The 16,012-nt window shown below is 54.8% G+C and overlaps 47 non-coding genes across 47 annotated transcripts; all 47 read left to right on the top strand.

Annotated features, from left to right (window-relative positions):
• Positions 1 to 193: 193 nt before the first annotated feature.
• On the top strand, positions 194 to 265 carry Trnah-gug (transfer RNA histidin (anticodon GUG)). The gene has a single exon. It is a non-coding gene; the product is annotated as a tRNA-His (tRNA).
• A 287-nt stretch (positions 266 to 552) lies between these two features.
• Trnal-aag (transfer RNA leucine (anticodon AAG)) lies at positions 553 to 634 on the top strand. Its single transcript has one exon. It is a non-coding gene; the product is annotated as a tRNA-Leu (tRNA).
• A 79-nt stretch (positions 635 to 713) lies between these two features.
• Trnal-cag (transfer RNA leucine (anticodon CAG)) lies at positions 714 to 795 on the top strand. The gene has a single exon. It is a non-coding gene; the product is annotated as a tRNA-Leu (tRNA).
• Positions 796 to 1,074: 279 nt separating this feature from the next.
• Positions 1,075 to 1,146, top strand: Trnae-cuc (transfer RNA glutamic acid (anticodon CUC)). The gene has a single exon. It is a non-coding gene; the product is annotated as a tRNA-Glu (tRNA).
• Positions 1,147 to 1,530: 384 nt separating this feature from the next.
• Positions 1,531 to 1,602, top strand: Trnah-gug (transfer RNA histidin (anticodon GUG)). Its single transcript has one exon. It is a non-coding gene; the product is annotated as a tRNA-His (tRNA).
• Positions 1,603 to 1,892: 290 nt separating this feature from the next.
• On the top strand, positions 1,893 to 1,974 carry Trnal-aag (transfer RNA leucine (anticodon AAG)). The gene has a single exon. It is a non-coding gene; the product is annotated as a tRNA-Leu (tRNA).
• Positions 1,975 to 2,052: 78 nt separating this feature from the next.
• On the top strand, positions 2,053 to 2,135 carry Trnal-cag (transfer RNA leucine (anticodon CAG)). Its single transcript has one exon. It is a non-coding gene; the product is annotated as a tRNA-Leu (tRNA).
• Positions 2,136 to 2,414: 279 nt separating this feature from the next.
• Trnae-cuc (transfer RNA glutamic acid (anticodon CUC)) lies at positions 2,415 to 2,485 on the top strand. Its single transcript has one exon. It is a non-coding gene; the product is annotated as a tRNA-Glu (tRNA).
• A 385-nt stretch (positions 2,486 to 2,870) lies between these two features.
• Trnah-gug (transfer RNA histidin (anticodon GUG)) lies at positions 2,871 to 2,943 on the top strand. Its single transcript has one exon. It is a non-coding gene; the product is annotated as a tRNA-His (tRNA).
• Positions 2,944 to 3,232: 289 nt separating this feature from the next.
• Positions 3,233 to 3,314, top strand: Trnal-aag (transfer RNA leucine (anticodon AAG)). Its single transcript has one exon. It is a non-coding gene; the product is annotated as a tRNA-Leu (tRNA).
• Positions 3,315 to 3,392: 78 nt separating this feature from the next.
• On the top strand, positions 3,393 to 3,474 carry Trnal-cag (transfer RNA leucine (anticodon CAG)). The gene has a single exon. It is a non-coding gene; the product is annotated as a tRNA-Leu (tRNA).
• A 279-nt stretch (positions 3,475 to 3,753) lies between these two features.
• On the top strand, positions 3,754 to 3,826 carry Trnae-cuc (transfer RNA glutamic acid (anticodon CUC)). Its single transcript has one exon. It is a non-coding gene; the product is annotated as a tRNA-Glu (tRNA).
• Positions 3,827 to 4,208: 382 nt separating this feature from the next.
• Trnah-gug (transfer RNA histidin (anticodon GUG)) lies at positions 4,209 to 4,281 on the top strand. The gene has a single exon. It is a non-coding gene; the product is annotated as a tRNA-His (tRNA).
• Positions 4,282 to 4,568: 287 nt separating this feature from the next.
• On the top strand, positions 4,569 to 4,651 carry Trnal-aag (transfer RNA leucine (anticodon AAG)). The gene has a single exon. It is a non-coding gene; the product is annotated as a tRNA-Leu (tRNA).
• Positions 4,652 to 5,090: 439 nt separating this feature from the next.
• On the top strand, positions 5,091 to 5,162 carry Trnae-cuc (transfer RNA glutamic acid (anticodon CUC)). Its single transcript has one exon. It is a non-coding gene; the product is annotated as a tRNA-Glu (tRNA).
• A 382-nt stretch (positions 5,163 to 5,544) lies between these two features.
• On the top strand, positions 5,545 to 5,616 carry Trnah-gug (transfer RNA histidin (anticodon GUG)). The gene has a single exon. It is a non-coding gene; the product is annotated as a tRNA-His (tRNA).
• A 287-nt stretch (positions 5,617 to 5,903) lies between these two features.
• Positions 5,904 to 5,985, top strand: Trnal-aag (transfer RNA leucine (anticodon AAG)). The gene has a single exon. It is a non-coding gene; the product is annotated as a tRNA-Leu (tRNA).
• Positions 5,986 to 6,063: 78 nt separating this feature from the next.
• Positions 6,064 to 6,145, top strand: Trnal-cag (transfer RNA leucine (anticodon CAG)). Its single transcript has one exon. It is a non-coding gene; the product is annotated as a tRNA-Leu (tRNA).
• A 279-nt stretch (positions 6,146 to 6,424) lies between these two features.
• Positions 6,425 to 6,496, top strand: Trnae-cuc (transfer RNA glutamic acid (anticodon CUC)). Its single transcript has one exon. It is a non-coding gene; the product is annotated as a tRNA-Glu (tRNA).
• Positions 6,497 to 6,878: 382 nt separating this feature from the next.
• Trnah-gug (transfer RNA histidin (anticodon GUG)) lies at positions 6,879 to 6,950 on the top strand. The gene has a single exon. It is a non-coding gene; the product is annotated as a tRNA-His (tRNA).
• A 287-nt stretch (positions 6,951 to 7,237) lies between these two features.
• Positions 7,238 to 7,319, top strand: Trnal-aag (transfer RNA leucine (anticodon AAG)). The gene has a single exon. It is a non-coding gene; the product is annotated as a tRNA-Leu (tRNA).
• A 78-nt stretch (positions 7,320 to 7,397) lies between these two features.
• On the top strand, positions 7,398 to 7,479 carry Trnal-cag (transfer RNA leucine (anticodon CAG)). Its single transcript has one exon. It is a non-coding gene; the product is annotated as a tRNA-Leu (tRNA).
• A 279-nt stretch (positions 7,480 to 7,758) lies between these two features.
• On the top strand, positions 7,759 to 7,830 carry Trnae-cuc (transfer RNA glutamic acid (anticodon CUC)). Its single transcript has one exon. It is a non-coding gene; the product is annotated as a tRNA-Glu (tRNA).
• A 382-nt stretch (positions 7,831 to 8,212) lies between these two features.
• Positions 8,213 to 8,285, top strand: Trnah-gug (transfer RNA histidin (anticodon GUG)). The gene has a single exon. It is a non-coding gene; the product is annotated as a tRNA-His (tRNA).
• A 287-nt stretch (positions 8,286 to 8,572) lies between these two features.
• Positions 8,573 to 8,654, top strand: Trnal-aag (transfer RNA leucine (anticodon AAG)). The gene has a single exon. It is a non-coding gene; the product is annotated as a tRNA-Leu (tRNA).
• A 78-nt stretch (positions 8,655 to 8,732) lies between these two features.
• Trnal-cag (transfer RNA leucine (anticodon CAG)) lies at positions 8,733 to 8,814 on the top strand. The gene has a single exon. It is a non-coding gene; the product is annotated as a tRNA-Leu (tRNA).
• Positions 8,815 to 9,093: 279 nt separating this feature from the next.
• Positions 9,094 to 9,165, top strand: Trnae-cuc (transfer RNA glutamic acid (anticodon CUC)). Its single transcript has one exon. It is a non-coding gene; the product is annotated as a tRNA-Glu (tRNA).
• A 382-nt stretch (positions 9,166 to 9,547) lies between these two features.
• Positions 9,548 to 9,620, top strand: Trnah-gug (transfer RNA histidin (anticodon GUG)). The gene has a single exon. It is a non-coding gene; the product is annotated as a tRNA-His (tRNA).
• A 287-nt stretch (positions 9,621 to 9,907) lies between these two features.
• Positions 9,908 to 9,989, top strand: Trnal-aag (transfer RNA leucine (anticodon AAG)). The gene has a single exon. It is a non-coding gene; the product is annotated as a tRNA-Leu (tRNA).
• Positions 9,990 to 10,067: 78 nt separating this feature from the next.
• On the top strand, positions 10,068 to 10,149 carry Trnal-cag (transfer RNA leucine (anticodon CAG)). The gene has a single exon. It is a non-coding gene; the product is annotated as a tRNA-Leu (tRNA).
• A 279-nt stretch (positions 10,150 to 10,428) lies between these two features.
• On the top strand, positions 10,429 to 10,500 carry Trnae-cuc (transfer RNA glutamic acid (anticodon CUC)). The gene has a single exon. It is a non-coding gene; the product is annotated as a tRNA-Glu (tRNA).
• A 382-nt stretch (positions 10,501 to 10,882) lies between these two features.
• Positions 10,883 to 10,955, top strand: Trnah-gug (transfer RNA histidin (anticodon GUG)). The gene has a single exon. It is a non-coding gene; the product is annotated as a tRNA-His (tRNA).
• A 287-nt stretch (positions 10,956 to 11,242) lies between these two features.
• Trnal-aag (transfer RNA leucine (anticodon AAG)) lies at positions 11,243 to 11,324 on the top strand. The gene has a single exon. It is a non-coding gene; the product is annotated as a tRNA-Leu (tRNA).
• A 78-nt stretch (positions 11,325 to 11,402) lies between these two features.
• Positions 11,403 to 11,484, top strand: Trnal-cag (transfer RNA leucine (anticodon CAG)). The gene has a single exon. It is a non-coding gene; the product is annotated as a tRNA-Leu (tRNA).
• A 279-nt stretch (positions 11,485 to 11,763) lies between these two features.
• Positions 11,764 to 11,835, top strand: Trnae-cuc (transfer RNA glutamic acid (anticodon CUC)). The gene has a single exon. It is a non-coding gene; the product is annotated as a tRNA-Glu (tRNA).
• A 382-nt stretch (positions 11,836 to 12,217) lies between these two features.
• On the top strand, positions 12,218 to 12,290 carry Trnah-gug (transfer RNA histidin (anticodon GUG)). The gene has a single exon. It is a non-coding gene; the product is annotated as a tRNA-His (tRNA).
• A 287-nt stretch (positions 12,291 to 12,577) lies between these two features.
• On the top strand, positions 12,578 to 12,659 carry Trnal-aag (transfer RNA leucine (anticodon AAG)). The gene has a single exon. It is a non-coding gene; the product is annotated as a tRNA-Leu (tRNA).
• A 78-nt stretch (positions 12,660 to 12,737) lies between these two features.
• On the top strand, positions 12,738 to 12,819 carry Trnal-cag (transfer RNA leucine (anticodon CAG)). Its single transcript has one exon. It is a non-coding gene; the product is annotated as a tRNA-Leu (tRNA).
• Positions 12,820 to 13,098: 279 nt separating this feature from the next.
• On the top strand, positions 13,099 to 13,170 carry Trnae-cuc (transfer RNA glutamic acid (anticodon CUC)). The gene has a single exon. It is a non-coding gene; the product is annotated as a tRNA-Glu (tRNA).
• A 382-nt stretch (positions 13,171 to 13,552) lies between these two features.
• Trnah-gug (transfer RNA histidin (anticodon GUG)) lies at positions 13,553 to 13,625 on the top strand. Its single transcript has one exon. It is a non-coding gene; the product is annotated as a tRNA-His (tRNA).
• Positions 13,626 to 13,912: 287 nt separating this feature from the next.
• Trnal-aag (transfer RNA leucine (anticodon AAG)) lies at positions 13,913 to 13,994 on the top strand. The gene has a single exon. It is a non-coding gene; the product is annotated as a tRNA-Leu (tRNA).
• A 78-nt stretch (positions 13,995 to 14,072) lies between these two features.
• On the top strand, positions 14,073 to 14,154 carry Trnal-cag (transfer RNA leucine (anticodon CAG)). Its single transcript has one exon. It is a non-coding gene; the product is annotated as a tRNA-Leu (tRNA).
• A 279-nt stretch (positions 14,155 to 14,433) lies between these two features.
• On the top strand, positions 14,434 to 14,505 carry Trnae-cuc (transfer RNA glutamic acid (anticodon CUC)). Its single transcript has one exon. It is a non-coding gene; the product is annotated as a tRNA-Glu (tRNA).
• Positions 14,506 to 14,887: 382 nt separating this feature from the next.
• Trnah-gug (transfer RNA histidin (anticodon GUG)) lies at positions 14,888 to 14,960 on the top strand. Its single transcript has one exon. It is a non-coding gene; the product is annotated as a tRNA-His (tRNA).
• Positions 14,961 to 15,247: 287 nt separating this feature from the next.
• Positions 15,248 to 15,329, top strand: Trnal-aag (transfer RNA leucine (anticodon AAG)). Its single transcript has one exon. It is a non-coding gene; the product is annotated as a tRNA-Leu (tRNA).
• A 78-nt stretch (positions 15,330 to 15,407) lies between these two features.
• Positions 15,408 to 15,489, top strand: Trnal-cag (transfer RNA leucine (anticodon CAG)). The gene has a single exon. It is a non-coding gene; the product is annotated as a tRNA-Leu (tRNA).
• Positions 15,490 to 15,768: 279 nt separating this feature from the next.
• Positions 15,769 to 15,840, top strand: Trnae-cuc (transfer RNA glutamic acid (anticodon CUC)). Its single transcript has one exon. It is a non-coding gene; the product is annotated as a tRNA-Glu (tRNA).
• The last annotated feature ends 172 nt before the right edge of the window (positions 15,841 to 16,012 follow it).

Here is a 16,012-nt window from a genome sequence, read left to right as displayed (position 1 = left end):
TGCCACGGGGGTTGAATGCAGCTAACCACACTGCTTAGTGTCCTTACAGCGCAGACACGTTCGTTTGCCAGTATACATATAATGGAGACCGCGTCTGGCACAGCATGTGGGGAAACACAGTGGTGTGTGGGCCGAGCTTTGCTGTTCATCGCCACTTGCAGTCGCGAGAACTGCCGTCGGCGGTGCCTCCGTGGCCGTGATCGTCTAGTGGTTAGGACAATGCGTTGTGGCCGCAATAACCCAGGTTCGAATCCTGGTCACGGCAATTTTTAAAGTTTTGCCTTGCTGTCGCTGCAGTGACGATTGTGACTCAGTGTTTGAAATTACGGTGCCCTCTTGATTTTTCACTCATGTTCCGCAGGCTGCGGGTGGCACTACCAATTCATTATCAACACGTAATGCCGCCGCACCAGAGAGCGGGCAGCTGCCTGTGTAGTTAATCTCTATTCGAAAATGGCAGTTGTTTGAGGTGCAATGGATGAGCAGCCAGTCGCAGCAGAACAGGAAGCTGTGTCGTGCACTGTTTCTACAAAAGCGAAGAACACCGGCACAGGTAGCGTGGCCGAGCGGTCTAAGGCGCTGGTTTAAGGCACCAGTCTCTTCGGAGGCGTGGGTTCGAATCCCACCGCTGCCAGCTTTTTCTCGTTTTTTGTGCCATTGCGATGTTTTTCTCGTGGGGTAGAACGCAGCTCCTGTGACCGCCGTGCCACGTAGGTAGCGTGGCCGAGCGGTCTAAGGCGCTGGTTTCAGGCACCAGTCTCTTCGGAGGCGTGGGTTCGAATCCCACCGCTGCCAATGTTTTCTGTCTCGAAAGCAGGAGCACTGATTACCCGCGAAGGGAACAGCGCAGCAAGCCGTGAGCGTCTCCTTCTTAAATTGTCGTAGCAGCACAGTGCGTGGTGCAACGACAGGATTCACAGGCGCAGTCTGGTGTCACGATTGCTGGCGTTCGTCTCCACGAAATGCGTCCCGAGCATGCCGTTCTACAAAGTGGAAACGCTAAATTTTGGCCGTTGTCGTCAAGTAGCGTGTGTACTGTTTGCTGCGTTCGCTGGAGGAGCGCTTGCGTCGTTATCCGGTGTGGTCTAGTGGCTAGGATGCCTGGCTCTCACCCAGGAGGCCCGGGTTCGATTCCCGGTACCGGAAATGCGCATTTTGTTGCTCCTCTTATGCGACTTGGCCCGACTTAGCTCGACTGACGCTCCGCTGACGCTTGCAGAAAATTACGTTAAGTACGATTCGCGGTCACAAGTGACGGCGAGAGCGATGCGACGTCTGTCCACCTCTTATTGAGGCACATACCTGTGGTCAACAGAGTTGGAGGACTGCAAGACATTGCCACGGGGTTTGAATGCAGCTAACCACACTGCTTAGTGTCCTTACAGCGCAGACACGTTCGTTTGCCAGTATACATATAATGGAGACCGCGTCTGGCACAGCTGGTGGGGAGACACAGTGGTGTGTGGGCCGAGCTTTGCTGTTCATCGCCACTTGCAGTCGCGAGAACTGCCGTCGGCGGTGCCCTCCGTGGCCGTGATCGTCTAGTGGTTAGGACAATGCGTTGTGGCCGCAATAACCCAGGTTCGAATCCTGGTCACGGCAATTTTAAAGTTTTGCCTTGCTGTCGCTGCAGTGACGATTGTGACTCAGTGTTTGAAATTACGGTGCCCTCTTGATTTTTCACTCATGTTCCGCAGGCTGCGGGTGGCACTACCAATTCATTATCAACACGTAATGCCGCCGCACCAGAGAGCGGGCAGCTGCCTGTGTAGTTAATCTCTATTCGAAAATGGCAGTTGTTGTTTGAGGTGCAATGGATGAGCAGCCAGTCGCAGCAGAACAGGAAGCTGTGTCGTGCACTGTTTCTACAAAAGCCGAAGAACACCGGCACAGGTAGCGTGGCCGAGCGGTCTAAGGCGCTGGTTTAAGGCACCAGTCTCTTCGGAGGCGTGGGTTCGAATCCCACCGCTGCCAGCTTTTTCTCGTTTTTTGTGCCATTGCGATGTTTTCTCGTGGGGTAGAACGCAGCTCCTGTGACCGCCGTGCCACGTAGGTAGCGTGGGCCGAGCGGTCTAAGGCGCTGGTTTCAGGCACCAGTCTCTTCGGAGGCGTGGGTTCGAATCCCACCGCTGCCAATGTTTTCTGTCTCGAAAGCAGGAGCACTGATTACCCGCGAAGGGAACAGCGCAGCAAGCCTGTGAGCGTCTCCTTCTAAATTGTCGTAGCAGCACAGTGCGTGGTGCAACGACAGGATTCACAGGCGCAGTCTGGTGTCACGATTGCTGGCGTTCGTCTCCACGAAATGCGTCCCGAGCATGCCGTTCTACAAAGTGGAAACGCTAAATTTTGGCCGTTGTCGTCAAGTAGCGTGTGTACTGTTTGCTGCGTTCGCTGGAGGAGCGCTTGCGTCGTTATCCGGTGTGGTCTAGTGGCTAGGATGCCTGGCTCTCACCCAGGAGGCCGGGTTCGATTCCCGGTACCGGAAATGCGCATTTTGTTGCTCCTCTTATGCGACTTGGCCCCGACTTAGCTCGACTGACGCTCCGCTGACGCTTGCAGAAAATTACGTTAAGTACGATTCGCGGTCACAAGTGACGGCGAGAGCGATGCGACGGTCTGTCCACCTCTTATTGAGGCACATACCTGTGGTCAACAGAGTTGGAGGGACTGCAAGACATTGCCACGGGGGTTGAATGCAGCTAACCACACTGCTTAGTGTCCTTACAGCGCAGACACGTTCGTTTGCCAGTATACATATAATGGAGACCGCGTCTGGCACAGCTGTGGGGAGACACAGTGGTGTGTGGGCCGAGCTTTGCTGTTCATCGCCACTTGCAGTCGCGAGAACTGCCGTCGGCGGTGCCTCCGTGGCCGTGATCGTCTAGTGGTTAGGACATTGCGTTGTGGCCGCAATAACCCAGGTTTCGAATCCTGGTCACGGCAATTTTTAAAGTTTTGCCTTGCTGTCGCTGCAGTGACGATTGTGACTCAGTGTTTGAAATTACGGTGCCCTCTTGATTTTTTCACTCATGTTCCGCAGGCTGCGGGTGGCACTACCAATTCATTATCAACACGTAATGCCGCCGCACCAGAGAGCGGGCAGCTGCCTGTGTAGTTAATCTCTATTCGAAAATGGCAGTTGTTTGAGGTGCAATGGATGAGCAGCCAGTCGCAGCAGAACAGGAAGCTGTGTCGTGCACTGTTTTCTACAAAAGCGAAGAACACCGGCACAGGTAGCGTGGCCGAGCGGTCTAAGGCGCTGGTTTAAGGCACCAGTCTCTTCGGAGGCGTGGGTTCGAATCCCACCGCTGCCAGCTTTTTCTCGTTTTTTGTGCCATTGCGATGTTTTCTCGTGGGGTAGAACGCAGCTCCTGTGACCGCCGTGCCACGTAGGTAGCGTGGCCGAGCGGTCTAAGGCGCTGGTTTCAGGCACCAGTCTCTTCGGAGGCGTGGGTTCGAATCCCACCGCTGCCAATGTTTTCTGTCTCGAAAGCAGGAGCACTGATTACCCGCGAAGGGAACAGCGCAGCAAGCCGTGAGCGTCTCCTTCTTAAATTGTCGTAGCAGCACAGTGCGTGGTGCAACGACAGGATTCACAGGCGCAGTCTGGTGTCACGATTGCTGGCGTTCGTCTCCACGAAATGCGTCCCGAGCATGCCGTTCTACAAAGTGGAAACGCTAAATTTTGGCCGTTGTCGTCAAGTAGCGTGTGTACTGTTTGCTGCGTTCGCTGGAGGAGCGCTTGCGTCGTTATCCGGTGTGGTCTAGTGGCTAGGATGCCTGGCTCTCACTCCAGGAGGCCCGGGTTCGATTCCCGGTACCGGAAATGCGCATTTTGTTGCTCCTCTTATGCGACTTGGCCCGACTTAGCTCGACTGACGCTCCGCTGACGCTTGCAGAAAATTACGTTAAGTACGATTCGCGGTCACAAGTGACGGCGAGAGCGATGCGACGTCTGTCCACCTCTTATTGAGGCACATACCTGTGGTCAACAGAGTTGGAGGACTGCAAGACATTGCCACGGGGGTTGAATGCAGCTAACCACACTGCTTAGTGTCCTTACAGCGCAGACACGTTCGTTTGCCAGTATACATATAATGGAGACCGCGTCTGGCACAGCTGTGGGGAGACACAGTGGTGTGTGGGCCGAGCTTTGCTGTTCATCGCCACTTGCAGTCGCGAGAACTGCCGTCGGCGGTGCCTCCGTGGCCGTGATCGTCTAGTGGTTAGGACATTGCGTTGTGGCCGCAATAACCCAGGTTTCGAATCCTGGTCACGGCAATTTTTAAAGTTTTGCCTTGCTGTCGCTGCAGTGACGATTGTGACTCAGTGTTTGAAATTACGGTGCCCTCTTGATTTTTCACTCATGTTCCGCAGGCTGCGGGTGGCACTACCAATTCATTATCAACACGTAATGCCGCCGCACCAGAGAGCGGGCAGCTGCCTGTGTAGTTAATCTCTATTCGAAAATGGCAGTTGTTTGAGGTGCAATGGATGAGCAGCCAGTCGCAGCAGAACAGGAAGCTGTGTCGTGCACTGTTTCTACAAAAGCGAAGAACACCGGCACAGGTAGCGTGGCCGAGCGGTCTAAGGCGCTGGTTTAAGGCACCAGTCTCTTCGGAGGGCGTGGGTTCGAATCCCACCGCTGCCAGCTTTTTCTCGTTTTTTGTGCCATTGCGATGTTTTCTCGTGGGGTAGAACGCAGCTCCTGTGACCGGCCGTGCCACGTAGTAGCGTGGCCGAGCGGTCTAAGGCGCTGGTTTCAGGCACCAGTCTCTTCGGAGGCGTGGGTTCGAATCCCCACGCTGCCAATGTTTTCTGTCTCGAAAGCAGGAGCACTGATTACCCGCGAAGGGAACAGCGCAGCAAGCCGTGAGCGTCTCCTTCTTAAATTGTCGTAGCAGCACAGTGCGTGGTGCAACGACAGGATTCACAGGCGCAGTCTGGTGTCACGATTGCTGGCGTTCGTCTCCACGAAATGCGTCCCGAGCATGCCGTTCTACAAAGTGGAAACGCTAAATTTTGGCCGTTGTCGTCAAGTAGCGTGTGTACTGTTTGCTGCGTTCGCTGGAGGAGCGCTTGCGTCGTTATCCGGTGTGGTCTAGTGGCTAGGATGCCTGGCTCTCACCCAGGAGGCCCGGGTTCGATTCCCGGTACCGGAAATGCGCATTTTGTTGCTCCTCTTATGCGACTTGGCCCGACTTAGCTCGACTGACGCTCCGCTGACGCTTGCAGAAAATTACGTTAAGTACGATTCGCGGTCACAAGTGACGGCGAGAGCGATGCGACGTCTGTCCACCTCTTATTGAGGCACATACCTGTGGTCAACAGAGTTGGAGGACTGCAAGACATTGCCACGGGGGTTGAATGCAGCTAACCACACTGCTTAGTGTCCTTACAGCGCAGACACGTTCGTTTGCCAGTATACATATAATGGAGACCGCGTCTGGCACAGCTGTGGGGAGACACAGTGGTGTGTGGGCCGAGCTTTGCTGTTCATCGCCACTTGCAGTCGCGAGAACTGCCGTCGGCGGTGCCTCCGTGGCCGTGATCGTCTAGTGGTTAGGACAATGCGTTGTGGCCGCAATAACCCAGGTTCGAATCCTGGTCACGGCAATTTTTAAAGTTTTGCCTTGCTGTCGCTGCAGTGACGATTGTGACTCAGTGTTTGAAATTACGGTGCCCTCTTGATTTTTCACTCATGTTCCGCAGGCTGCGGGTGGCACTACCAATTCATTATCAACACGTAATGCCGCCGCACCAGAGAGCGGGCAGCTGCCTGTGTAGTTAATCTCTATTCGAAAATGGCAGTTGTTTGAGGTGCAATGGATGAGCAGCCAGTCGCAGCAGAACAGGAAGCTGTGTCGTGCACTGTTTCTACAAAAGCGAAGAACACCGGCACAGGTAGCGTGGCCGAGCGGTCTAAGGCGCTGGTTTAAGGCACCAGTCTCTTCGGAGGCGTGGGTTCGAATCCCACCGCTGCCAGCTTTTTCTCGTTTTTTGTGCCATTGCGATGTTTTCTCGTGGGGTAGAACGCAGCTCCTGTGACCGCCGTGCCACGTAGGTAGCGTGGCCGAGCGGTCTAAGGCGCTGGTTTCAGGCACCAGTCTCTTCGGAGGCGTGGGTTCGAATCCCACCGCTGCCAATGTTTTCTGTCTCGAAAGCAGGAGCACTGATTACCCGCGAAGGGAACAGCGCAGCAAGCCGTGAGCGTCTCCTTCTTAAATTGTCGTAGCAGCACAGTGCGTGGTGCAACGACAGGATTCACAGGCGCAGTCTGGTGTCACGATTGCTGGCGTTCGTCTCCACGAAATGCGTCCCGAGCATGCCGTTCTACAAAGTGGAAACGCTAAATTTTGGCCGTTGTCGTCAAGTAGCGTGTGTACTGTTTGCTGCGTTCGCTGGAGGAGCGCTTGCGTCGTTATCCGGTGTGGTCTAGTGGCTAGGATGCCTGGCTCTCACCCAGGAGGCCCGGGTTCGATTCCCGGTACCGGAAATGCGCATTTTGTTGCTCCTCTTATGCGACTTGGCCCGACTTAGCTCGACTGACGCTCCGCTGACGCTTGCAGAAAATTACGTTAAGTACGATTCGCGGTCACAAGTGACGGCGAGAGCGATGCGACGTCTGTCCACCTCTTATTGAGGCACATACCTGTGGTCAACAGAGTTGGAGGACTGCAAGACATTGCCACGGGGGTTGAATGCAGCTAACCACACTGCTTAGTGTCCTTACAGCGCAGACACGTTCGTTTGCCAGTATACATATAATGGAGACCGCGTCTGGCACAGCTGTGGGGAGACACAGTGGTGTGTGGGCCGAGCTTTGCTGTTCATCGCCACTTGCAGTCGCGAGAACTGCCGTCGGCGGTGCCTCCGTGGCCGTGATCGTCTAGTGGTTAGGACAATGCGTTGTGGCCGCAATAACCCAGGTTCGAATCCTGGTCACGGCAATTTTTAAAGTTTTGCCTTGCTGTCGCTGCAGTGACGATTGTGACTCAGTGTTTGAAATTACGGTGCCCTCTTGATTTTTCACTCATGTTCCGCAGGCTGCGGGTGGCACTACCAATTCATTATCAACACGTAATGCCGCCGCACCAGAGAGCGGGCAGCTGCCTGTGTAGTTAATCTCTATTCGAAAATGGCAGTTGTTTGAGGTGCAATGGATGAGCAGCCAGTCGCAGCAGAACAGGAAGCTGTGTCGTGCACTGTTTCTACAAAAGCGAAGAACACCGGCACAGGTAGCGTGGCCGAGCGGTCTAAGGCGCTGGTTTAAGGCACCAGTCTCTTCGGAGGCGTGGGTTCGAATCCCACCGCTGCCAGCTTTTTCTCGTTTTTTGTGCCATTGCGATGTTTTCTCGTGGGGTAGAACGCAGCTCCTGTGACCGCCGTGCCACGTAGGTAGCGTGGCCGAGCGGTCTAAGGCGCTGGTTTCAGGCACCAGTCTCTTCGGAGGCGTGGGTTCGAATCCCACCGCTGCCAATGTTTTCTGTCTCGAAAGCAGGAGCACTGATTACCCGCGAAGGGAACAGCGCAGCAAGCCGTGAGCGTCTCCTTCTTAAATTGTCGTAGCAGCACAGTGCGTGGTGCAACGACAGGATTCACAGGCGCAGTCTGGTGTCACGATTGCTGGCGTTCGTCTCCACGAAATGCGTCCCGAGCATGCCGTTCTACAAAGTGGAAACGCTAAATTTTGGCCGTTGTCGTCAAGTAGCGTGTGTACTGTTTGCTGCGTTCGCTGGAGGAGCGCTTGCGTCGTTATCCGGTGTGGTCTAGTGGCTAGGATGCCTGGCTCTCACCCAGGAGGCCCGGGTTCGATTCCCGGTACCGGAAATGCGCATTTTGTTGCTCCTCTTATGCGACTTGGCCCGACTTAGCTCGACTGACGCTCCGCTGACGCTTGCAGAAAATTACGTTAAGTACGATTCGCGGTCACAAGTGACGGCGAGAGCGATGCGACGTCTGTCCACCTCTTATTGAGGCACATACCTGTGGTCAACAGAGTTGGAGGACTGCAAGACATTGCCACGGGGGTTGAATGCAGCTAACCACACTGCTTAGTGTCCTTACAGCGCAGACACGTTCGTTTGCCAGTATACATATAATGGAGACCGCGTCTGGCACAGCTGTGGGGAGACACAGTGGTGTGTGGGCCGAGCTTTGCTGTTCATCGCCACTTGCAGTCGCGAGAACTGCCGTCGGCGGTGCCTCCGTGGCCGTGATCGTCTAGTGGTTAGGACATTGCGTTGTGGCCGCAATAACCCAGGTTTCGAATCCTGGTCACGGCAATTTTTAAAGTTTTGCCTTGCTGTCGCTGCAGTGACGATTGTGACTCAGTGTTTGAAATTACGGTGCCCTCTTGATTTTTCACTCATGTTCCGCAGGCTGCGGGTGGCACTACCAATTCATTATCAACACGTAATGCCGCCGCACCAGAGAGCGGGCAGCTGCCTGTGTAGTTAATCTCTATTCGAAAATGGCAGTTGTTTGAGGTGCAATGGATGAGCAGCCAGTCGCAGCAGAACAGGAAGCTGTGTCGTGCACTGTTTCTACAAAAGCGAAGAACACCGGCACAGGTAGCGTGGCCGAGCGGTCTAAGGCGCTGGTTTAAGGCACCAGTCTCTTCGGAGGCGTGGGTTCGAATCCCACCGCTGCCAGCTTTTTCTCGTTTTTTGTGCCATTGCGATGTTTTCTCGTGGGGTAGAACGCAGCTCCTGTGACCGCCGTGCCACGTAGGTAGCGTGGCCGAGCGGTCTAAGGCGCTGGTTTCAGGCACCAGTCTCTTCGGAGGCGTGGGTTCGAATCCCACCGCTGCCAATGTTTTCTGTCTCGAAAGCAGGAGCACTGATTACCCGCGAAGGGAACAGCGCAGCAAGCCGTGAGCGTCTCCTTCTTAAATTGTCGTAGCAGCACAGTGCGTGGTGCAACGACAGGATTCACAGGCGCAGTCTGGTGTCACGATTGCTGGCGTTCGTCTCCACGAAATGCGTCCCGAGCATGCCGTTCTACAAAGTGGAAACGCTAAATTTTGGCCGTTGTCGTCAAGTAGCGTGTGTACTGTTTGCTGCGTTCGCTGGAGGAGCGCTTGCGTCGTTATCCGGTGTGGTCTAGTGGCTAGGATGCCTGGCTCTCACCCAGGAGGCCCGGGTTCGATTCCCGGTACCGGAAATGCGCATTTTGTTGCTCCTCTTATGCGACTTGGCCCGACTTAGCTCGACTGACGCTCCGCTGACGCTTGCAGAAAATTACGTTAAGTACGATTCGCGGTCACAAGTGACGGCGAGAGCGATGCGACGTCTGTCCACCTCTTATTGAGGCACATACCTGTGGTCAACAGAGTTGGAGGACTGCAAGACATTGCCACGGGGGTTGAATGCAGCTAACCACACTGCTTAGTGTCCTTACAGCGCAGACACGTTCGTTTGCCAGTATACATATAATGGAGACCGCGTCTGGCACAGCTGTGGGGAGACACAGTGGTGTGTGGGCCGAGCTTTGCTGTTCATCGCCACTTGCAGTCGCGAGAACTGCCGTCGGCGGTGCCTCCGTGGCCGTGATCGTCTAGTGGTTAGGACATTGCGTTGTGGCCGCAATAACCCAGGTTTCGAATCCTGGTCACGGCAATTTTTAAAGTTTTGCCTTGCTGTCGCTGCAGTGACGATTGTGACTCAGTGTTTGAAATTACGGTGCCCTCTTGATTTTTCACTCATGTTCCGCAGGCTGCGGGTGGCACTACCAATTCATTATCAACACGTAATGCCGCCGCACCAGAGAGCGGGCAGCTGCCTGTGTAGTTAATCTCTATTCGAAAATGGCAGTTGTTTGAGGTGCAATGGATGAGCAGCCAGTCGCAGCAGAACAGGAAGCTGTGTCGTGCACTGTTTCTACAAAAGCGAAGAACACCGGCACAGGTAGCGTGGCCGAGCGGTCTAAGGCGCTGGTTTAAGGCACCAGTCTCTTCGGAGGCGTGGGTTCGAATCCCACCGCTGCCAGCTTTTTCTCGTTTTTTGTGCCATTGCGATGTTTTCTCGTGGGGTAGAACGCAGCTCCTGTGACCGCCGTGCCACGTAGGTAGCGTGGCCGAGCGGTCTAAGGCGCTGGTTTCAGGCACCAGTCTCTTCGGAGGCGTGGGTTCGAATCCCACCGCTGCCAATGTTTTCTGTCTCGAAAGCAGGAGCACTGATTACCCGCGAAGGGAACAGCGCAGCAAGCCGTGAGCGTCTCTTTCTTAAATTGTCGTAGCAGCACAGTGCGTGGTGCAACGACAGGATTCACAGGCGCAGTCTGGTGTCACGATTGCTGGCGTTCGTCTCCACGAAATGCGTCCCGAGCATGCCGTTCTACAAAGTGGAAACGCTAAATTTTGGCCGTTGTCGTCAAGTAGCGTGTGTACTGTTTGCTGCGTTCGCTGGAGGAGCGCTTGCGTCGTTATCCGGTGTGGTCTAGTGGCTAGGATGCCTGGCTCTCACCCAGGAGGCCCGGGTTCGATTCCCGGTACCGGAAATGCGCATTTTGTTGCTCCTCTTATGCGACTTGGCCCGACTTAGCTCGACTGACGCTCCGCTGACGCTTGCAGAAAATTACGTTAAGTACGATTCGCGGTCACAAGTGACGGCGAGAGCGATGCGACGTCTGTCCACCTCTTATTGAGGCACATACCTGTGGTCAACAGAGTTGGAGGACTGCAAGACATTGCCACGGGGGTTGAATGCAGCTAACCACACTGCTTAGTGTCCTTACAGCGCAGACACGTTCGTTTGCCAGTATACATATAATGGAGACCGCGTCTGGCACAGCTGTGGGGAGACACAGTGGTGTGTGGGCCGAGCTTTGCTGTTCATCGCCACTTGCAGTCGCGAGAACTGCCGTCGGCGGTGCCTCCGTGGCCGTGATCGTCTAGTGGTTAGGACATTGCGTTGTGGCCGCAATAACCCAGGTTTCGAATCCTGGTCACGGCAATTTTTAAAGTTTTGCCTTGCTGTCGCTGCAGTGACGATTGTGACTCAGTGTTTGAAATTACGGTGCCCTCTTGATTTTTCACTCATGTTCCGCAGGCTGCGGGTGGCACTACCAATTCATTATCAACACGTAATGCCGCCGCACCAGAGAGCGGGCAGCTGCCTGTGTAGTTAATCTCTATTCGAAAATGGCAGTTGTTTGAGGTGCAATGGATGAGCAGCCAGTCGCAGCAGAACAGGAAGCTGTGTCGTGCACTGTTTCTACAAAAGCGAAGAACACCGGCACAGGTAGCGTGGCCGAGCGGTCTAAGGCGCTGGTTTAAGGCACCAGTCTCTTCGGAGGCGTGGGTTCGAATCCCACCGCTGCCAGCTTTTTCTCGTTTTTTGTGCCATTGCGATGTTTTCTCGTGGGGTAGAACGCAGCTCCTGTGACCGCCGTGCCACGTAGGTAGCGTGGCCGAGCGGTCTAAGGCGCTGGTTTCAGGCACCAGTCTCTTCGGAGGCGTGGGTTCGAATCCCACCGCTGCCAATGTTTTCTGTCTCGAAAGCAGGAGCACTGATTACCCGCGAAGGGAACAGCGCAGCAAGCCGTGAGCGTCTCTTTCTTAAATTGTCGTAGCAGCACAGTGCGTGGTGCAACGACAGGATTCACAGGCGCAGTCTGGTGTCACGATTGCTGGCGTTCGTCTCCACGAAATGCGTCCCGAGCATGCCGTTCTACAAAGTGGAAACGCTAAATTTTGGCCGTTGTCGTCAAGTAGCGTGTGTACTGTTTGCTGCGTTCGCTGGAGGAGCGCTTGCGTCGTTATCCGGTGTGGTCTAGTGGCTAGGATGCCTGGCTCTCACCCAGGAGGCCCGGGTTCGATTCCCGGTACCGGAAATGCGCATTTTGTTGCTCCTCTTATGCGACTTGGCCCGACTTAGCTCGACTGACGCTCCGCTGACGCTTGCAGAAAATTACGTTAAGTACGATTCGCGGTCACAAGTGACGGCGAGAGCGATGCGACGTCTGTCCACCTCTTATTGAGGCACATACCTGTGGTCAACAGAGTTGGAGGACTGCAAGACATTGCCACGGGGGTTGAATGCAGCTAACCACACTGCTTAGTGTCCTTACAGCGCAGACACGTTCGTTTGCCAGTATACATATAATGGAGACCGCGTCTGGCACAGCTGTGGGGAGACACAGTGGTGTGTGGGCCGAGCTTTGCTGTTCATCGCCACTTGCAGTCGCGAGAACTGCCGTCGGCGGTGCCTCCGTGGCCGTGATCGTCTAGTGGTTAGGACATTGCGTTGTGGCCGCAATAACCCAGGTTTCGAATCCTGGTCACGGCAATTTTTAAAGTTTTGCCTTGCTGTCGCTGCAGTGACGATTGTGACTCAGTGTTTGAAATTACGGTGCCCTCTTGATTTTTCACTCATGTTCCGCAGGCTGCGGGTGGCACTACCAATTCATTATCAACACGTAATGCCGCCGCACCAGAGAGCGGGCAGCTGCCTGTGTAGTTAATCTCTATTCGAAAATGGCAGTTGTTTGAGGTGCAATGGATGAGCAGCCAGTCGCAGCAGAACAGGAAGCTGTGTCGTGCACTGTTTCTACAAAAGCGAAGAACACCGGCACAGGTAGCGTGGCCGAGCGGTCTAAGGCGCTGGTTTAAGGCACCAGTCTCTTCGGAGGCGTGGGTTCGAATCCCACCGCTGCCAGCTTTTTCTCGTTTTTTGTGCCATTGCGATGTTTTCTCGTGGGGTAGAACGCAGCTCCTGTGACCGCCGTGCCACGTAGGTAGCGTGGCCGAGCGGTCTAAGGCGCTGGTTTCAGGCACCAGTCTCTTCGGAGGCGTGGGTTCGAATCCCACCGCTGCCAATGTTTTCTGTCTCGAAAGCAGGAGCACTGATTACCCGCGAAGGGAACAGCGCAGCAAGCCGTGAGCGTCTCTTTCTTAAATTGTCGTAGCAGCACAGTGCGTGGTGCAACGACAGGATTCACAGGCGCAGTCTGGTGTCACGATTGCTGGCGTTCGTCTCCACGAAATGCGTCCCGAGCATGCCGTTCTACAAAGTGGAAACGCTAAATTTTGGCCGTTGTCGTCAAGTAGCGTGTGTACTGTTTGCTGCGTTCGCTGGAGGAGCGCTTGCGTCGTTATCCGGTGTGGTCTAGTGGCTAGGATGCCTGGCTCTCACCCAGGAGGCCCGGGTTCGATTCCCGGTACCGGAAATGCGCATTTTGTTGCTCCTCTTATGCGACTTGGCCCGACTTAGCTCGACTGACGCTCCGCTGACGCTTGCAGAAAATTACGTTAAGTACGATTCGCGGTCACAAGTGACGGCGAGAGCGATGCGACGTCTGTCCACCTCTTATTGAGGCACATACCTGTGGTCAACAGAGTTGGAGGACTGCAAGACATTGCCACGGGGGTTGAATGCAGCTAACCACACTGCTTAGTGTCCTTACAGCGCAGACACGTTCGTTTGCCAGTATACATATAATGGAGACCGCGTCTGGCACAGCTGTGGGGAGACACAGTGGTGTGTGGGCCGAGCTTTGCTGTTCATCGCCACTTGCAGTCGCGAGAACTGCCGTCGGCGGTGCCTCCGTGGCCGTGATCGTCTAGTGGTTAGGACATTGCGTTGTGGCCGCAATAACCCAGGTTTCGAATCCTGGTCACGGCAATTTTTAAAGTTTTGCCTTGCTGTCGCTGCAGTGACGATTGTGACTCAGTGTTTGAAATTACGGTGCCCTCTTGATTTTTCACTCATGTTCCGCAGGCTGCGGGTGGCACTACCAATTCATTATCAACACGTAATGCCGCCGCACCAGAGAGCGGGCAGCTGCCTGTGTAGTTAATCTCTATTCGAAAATGGCAGTTGTTTGAGGTGCAATGGATGAGCAGCCAGTCGCAGCAGAACAGGAAGCTGTGTCGTGCACTGTTTCTACAAAAGCGAAGAACACCGGCACAGGTAGCGTGGCCGAGCGGTCTAAGGCGCTGGTTTAAGGCACCAGTCTCTTCGGAGGCGTGGGTTCGAATCCCACCGCTGCCAGCTTTTTCTCGTTTTTTGTGCCATTGCGATGTTTTCTCGTGGGGTAGAACGCAGCTCCTGTGACCGCCGTGCCACGTAGGTAGCGTGGCCGAGCGGTCTAAGGCGCTGGTTTCAGGCACCAGTCTCTTCGGAGGCGTGGGTTCGAATCCCACCGCTGCCAATGTTTTCTGTCTCGAAAGCAGGAGCACTGATTACCCGCGAAGGGAACAGCGCAGCAAGCCGTGAGCGTCTCTTTCTTAAATTGTCGTAGCAGCACAGTGCGTGGTGCAACGACAGGATTCACAGGCGCAGTCTGGTGTCACGATTGCTGGCGTTCGTCTCCACGAAATGCGTCCCGAGCATGCCGTTCTACAAAGTGGAAACGCTAAATTTTGGCCGTTGTCGTCAAGTAGCGTGTGTACTGTTTGCTGCGTTCGCTGGAGGAGCGCTTGCGTCGTTATCCGGTGTGGTCTAGTGGCTAGGATGCCTGGCTCTCACCCAGGAGGCCCGGGTTCGATTCCCGGTACCGGAAATGCGCATTTTGTTGCTCCTCTTATGCGACTTGGCCCGACTTAGCTCGACTGACGCTCCGCTGACGCTTGCAGAAAATTACGTTAAGTACGATTCGCGGTCACAAGTGACGGCGAGAGCGATGCGACGTCTGTCCACCTCTTATTGAGGCACATACCTGTGGTCAACAGAGTTGGAGGACTGCAAGACATTGCCACGGGGGTTGAATGCAGCTAACCACACTGCTTAGTGTCCTTACAGCGCAGACACGTTCGTTTGCCAGTATACATATAATGGAGACCGCGTCTGGCACAGCTGTGGGGAGACACAGTGGTGTGTGGGCCGAGCTTTGCTGTTCATCGCCACTTGCAGTCGCGAGAACTGCCGTCGGCGGTGCCTCCGTGGCCGTGATCGTCTAGTGGTTAGGACATTGCGTTGTGGCCGCAATAACCCAGGTTTCGAATCCTGGTCACGGCAATTTTTAAAGTTTTGCCTTGCTGTCGCTGCAGTGACGATTGTGACTCAGTGTTTGAAATTACGGTGCCCTCTTGATTTTTCACTCATGTTCCGCAGGCTGCGGGTGGCACTACCAATTCATTATCAACACGTAATGCCGCCGCACCAGAGAGCGGGCAGCTGCCTGTGTAGTTAATCTCTATTCGAAAATGGCAGTTGTTTGAGGTGCAATGGATGAGCAGCCAGTCGCAGCAGAACAGGAAGCTGTGTCGTGCACTGTTTCTACAAAAGCGAAGAACACCGGCACAGGTAGCGTGGCCGAGCGGTCTAAGGCGCTGGTTTAAGGCACCAGTCTCTTCGGAGGCGTGGGTTCGAATCCCACCGCTGCCAGCTTTTTCTCGTTTTTTGTGCCATTGCGATGTTTTCTCGTGGGGTAGAACGCAGCTCCTGTGACCGCCGTGCCACGTAGGTAGCGTGGCCGAGCGGTCTAAGGCGCTGGTTTCAGGCACCAGTCTCTTCGGAGGCGTGGGTTCGAATCCCACCGCTGCCAATGTTTTCTGTCTCGAAAGCAGGAGCACTGATTACCCGCGAAGGGAACAGCGCAGCAAGCCGTGAGCGTCTCTTTCTTAAATTGTCGTAGCAGCACAGTGCGTGGTGCAACGACAGGATTCACAGGCGCAGTCTGGTGTCACGATTGCTGGCGTTCGTCTCCACGAAATGCGTCCCGAGCATGCCGTTCTACAAAGTGGAAACGCTAAATTTTGGCCGTTGTCGTCAAGTAGCGTGTGTACTGTTTGCTGCGTTCGCTGGAGGAGCGCTTGCGTCGTTATCCGGTGTGGTCTAGTGGCTAGGATGCCTGGCTCTCACCCAGGAGGCCCGGGTTCGATTCCCGGTACCGGAAATGCGCATTTTGTTGCTCCTCTTATGCGACTTGGCCCGACTTAGCTCGACTGACGCTCCGCTGACGCTTGCAGAAAATTACGTTAAGTACGATTCGCGGTCACAAGTGACGGCGAGAGCGATGCGACGTCTGTCCACCTCTTATTGAGGCACATACCTGTGGTCAACAGAGT

Source organism: Schistocerca nitens, unplaced genomic scaffold (genome assembly GCF_023898315.1).
Source record: "Schistocerca nitens isolate TAMUIC-IGC-003100 unplaced genomic scaffold, iqSchNite1.1 HiC_scaffold_189, whole genome shotgun sequence".
Lineage (NCBI taxonomy): Eukaryota > Metazoa > Arthropoda > Insecta > Orthoptera > Acrididae > Schistocerca > Schistocerca nitens.
Note: the sequence above shows the minus strand (reverse complement) of the source record. Positions and strands in the feature narration are given on the sequence as shown.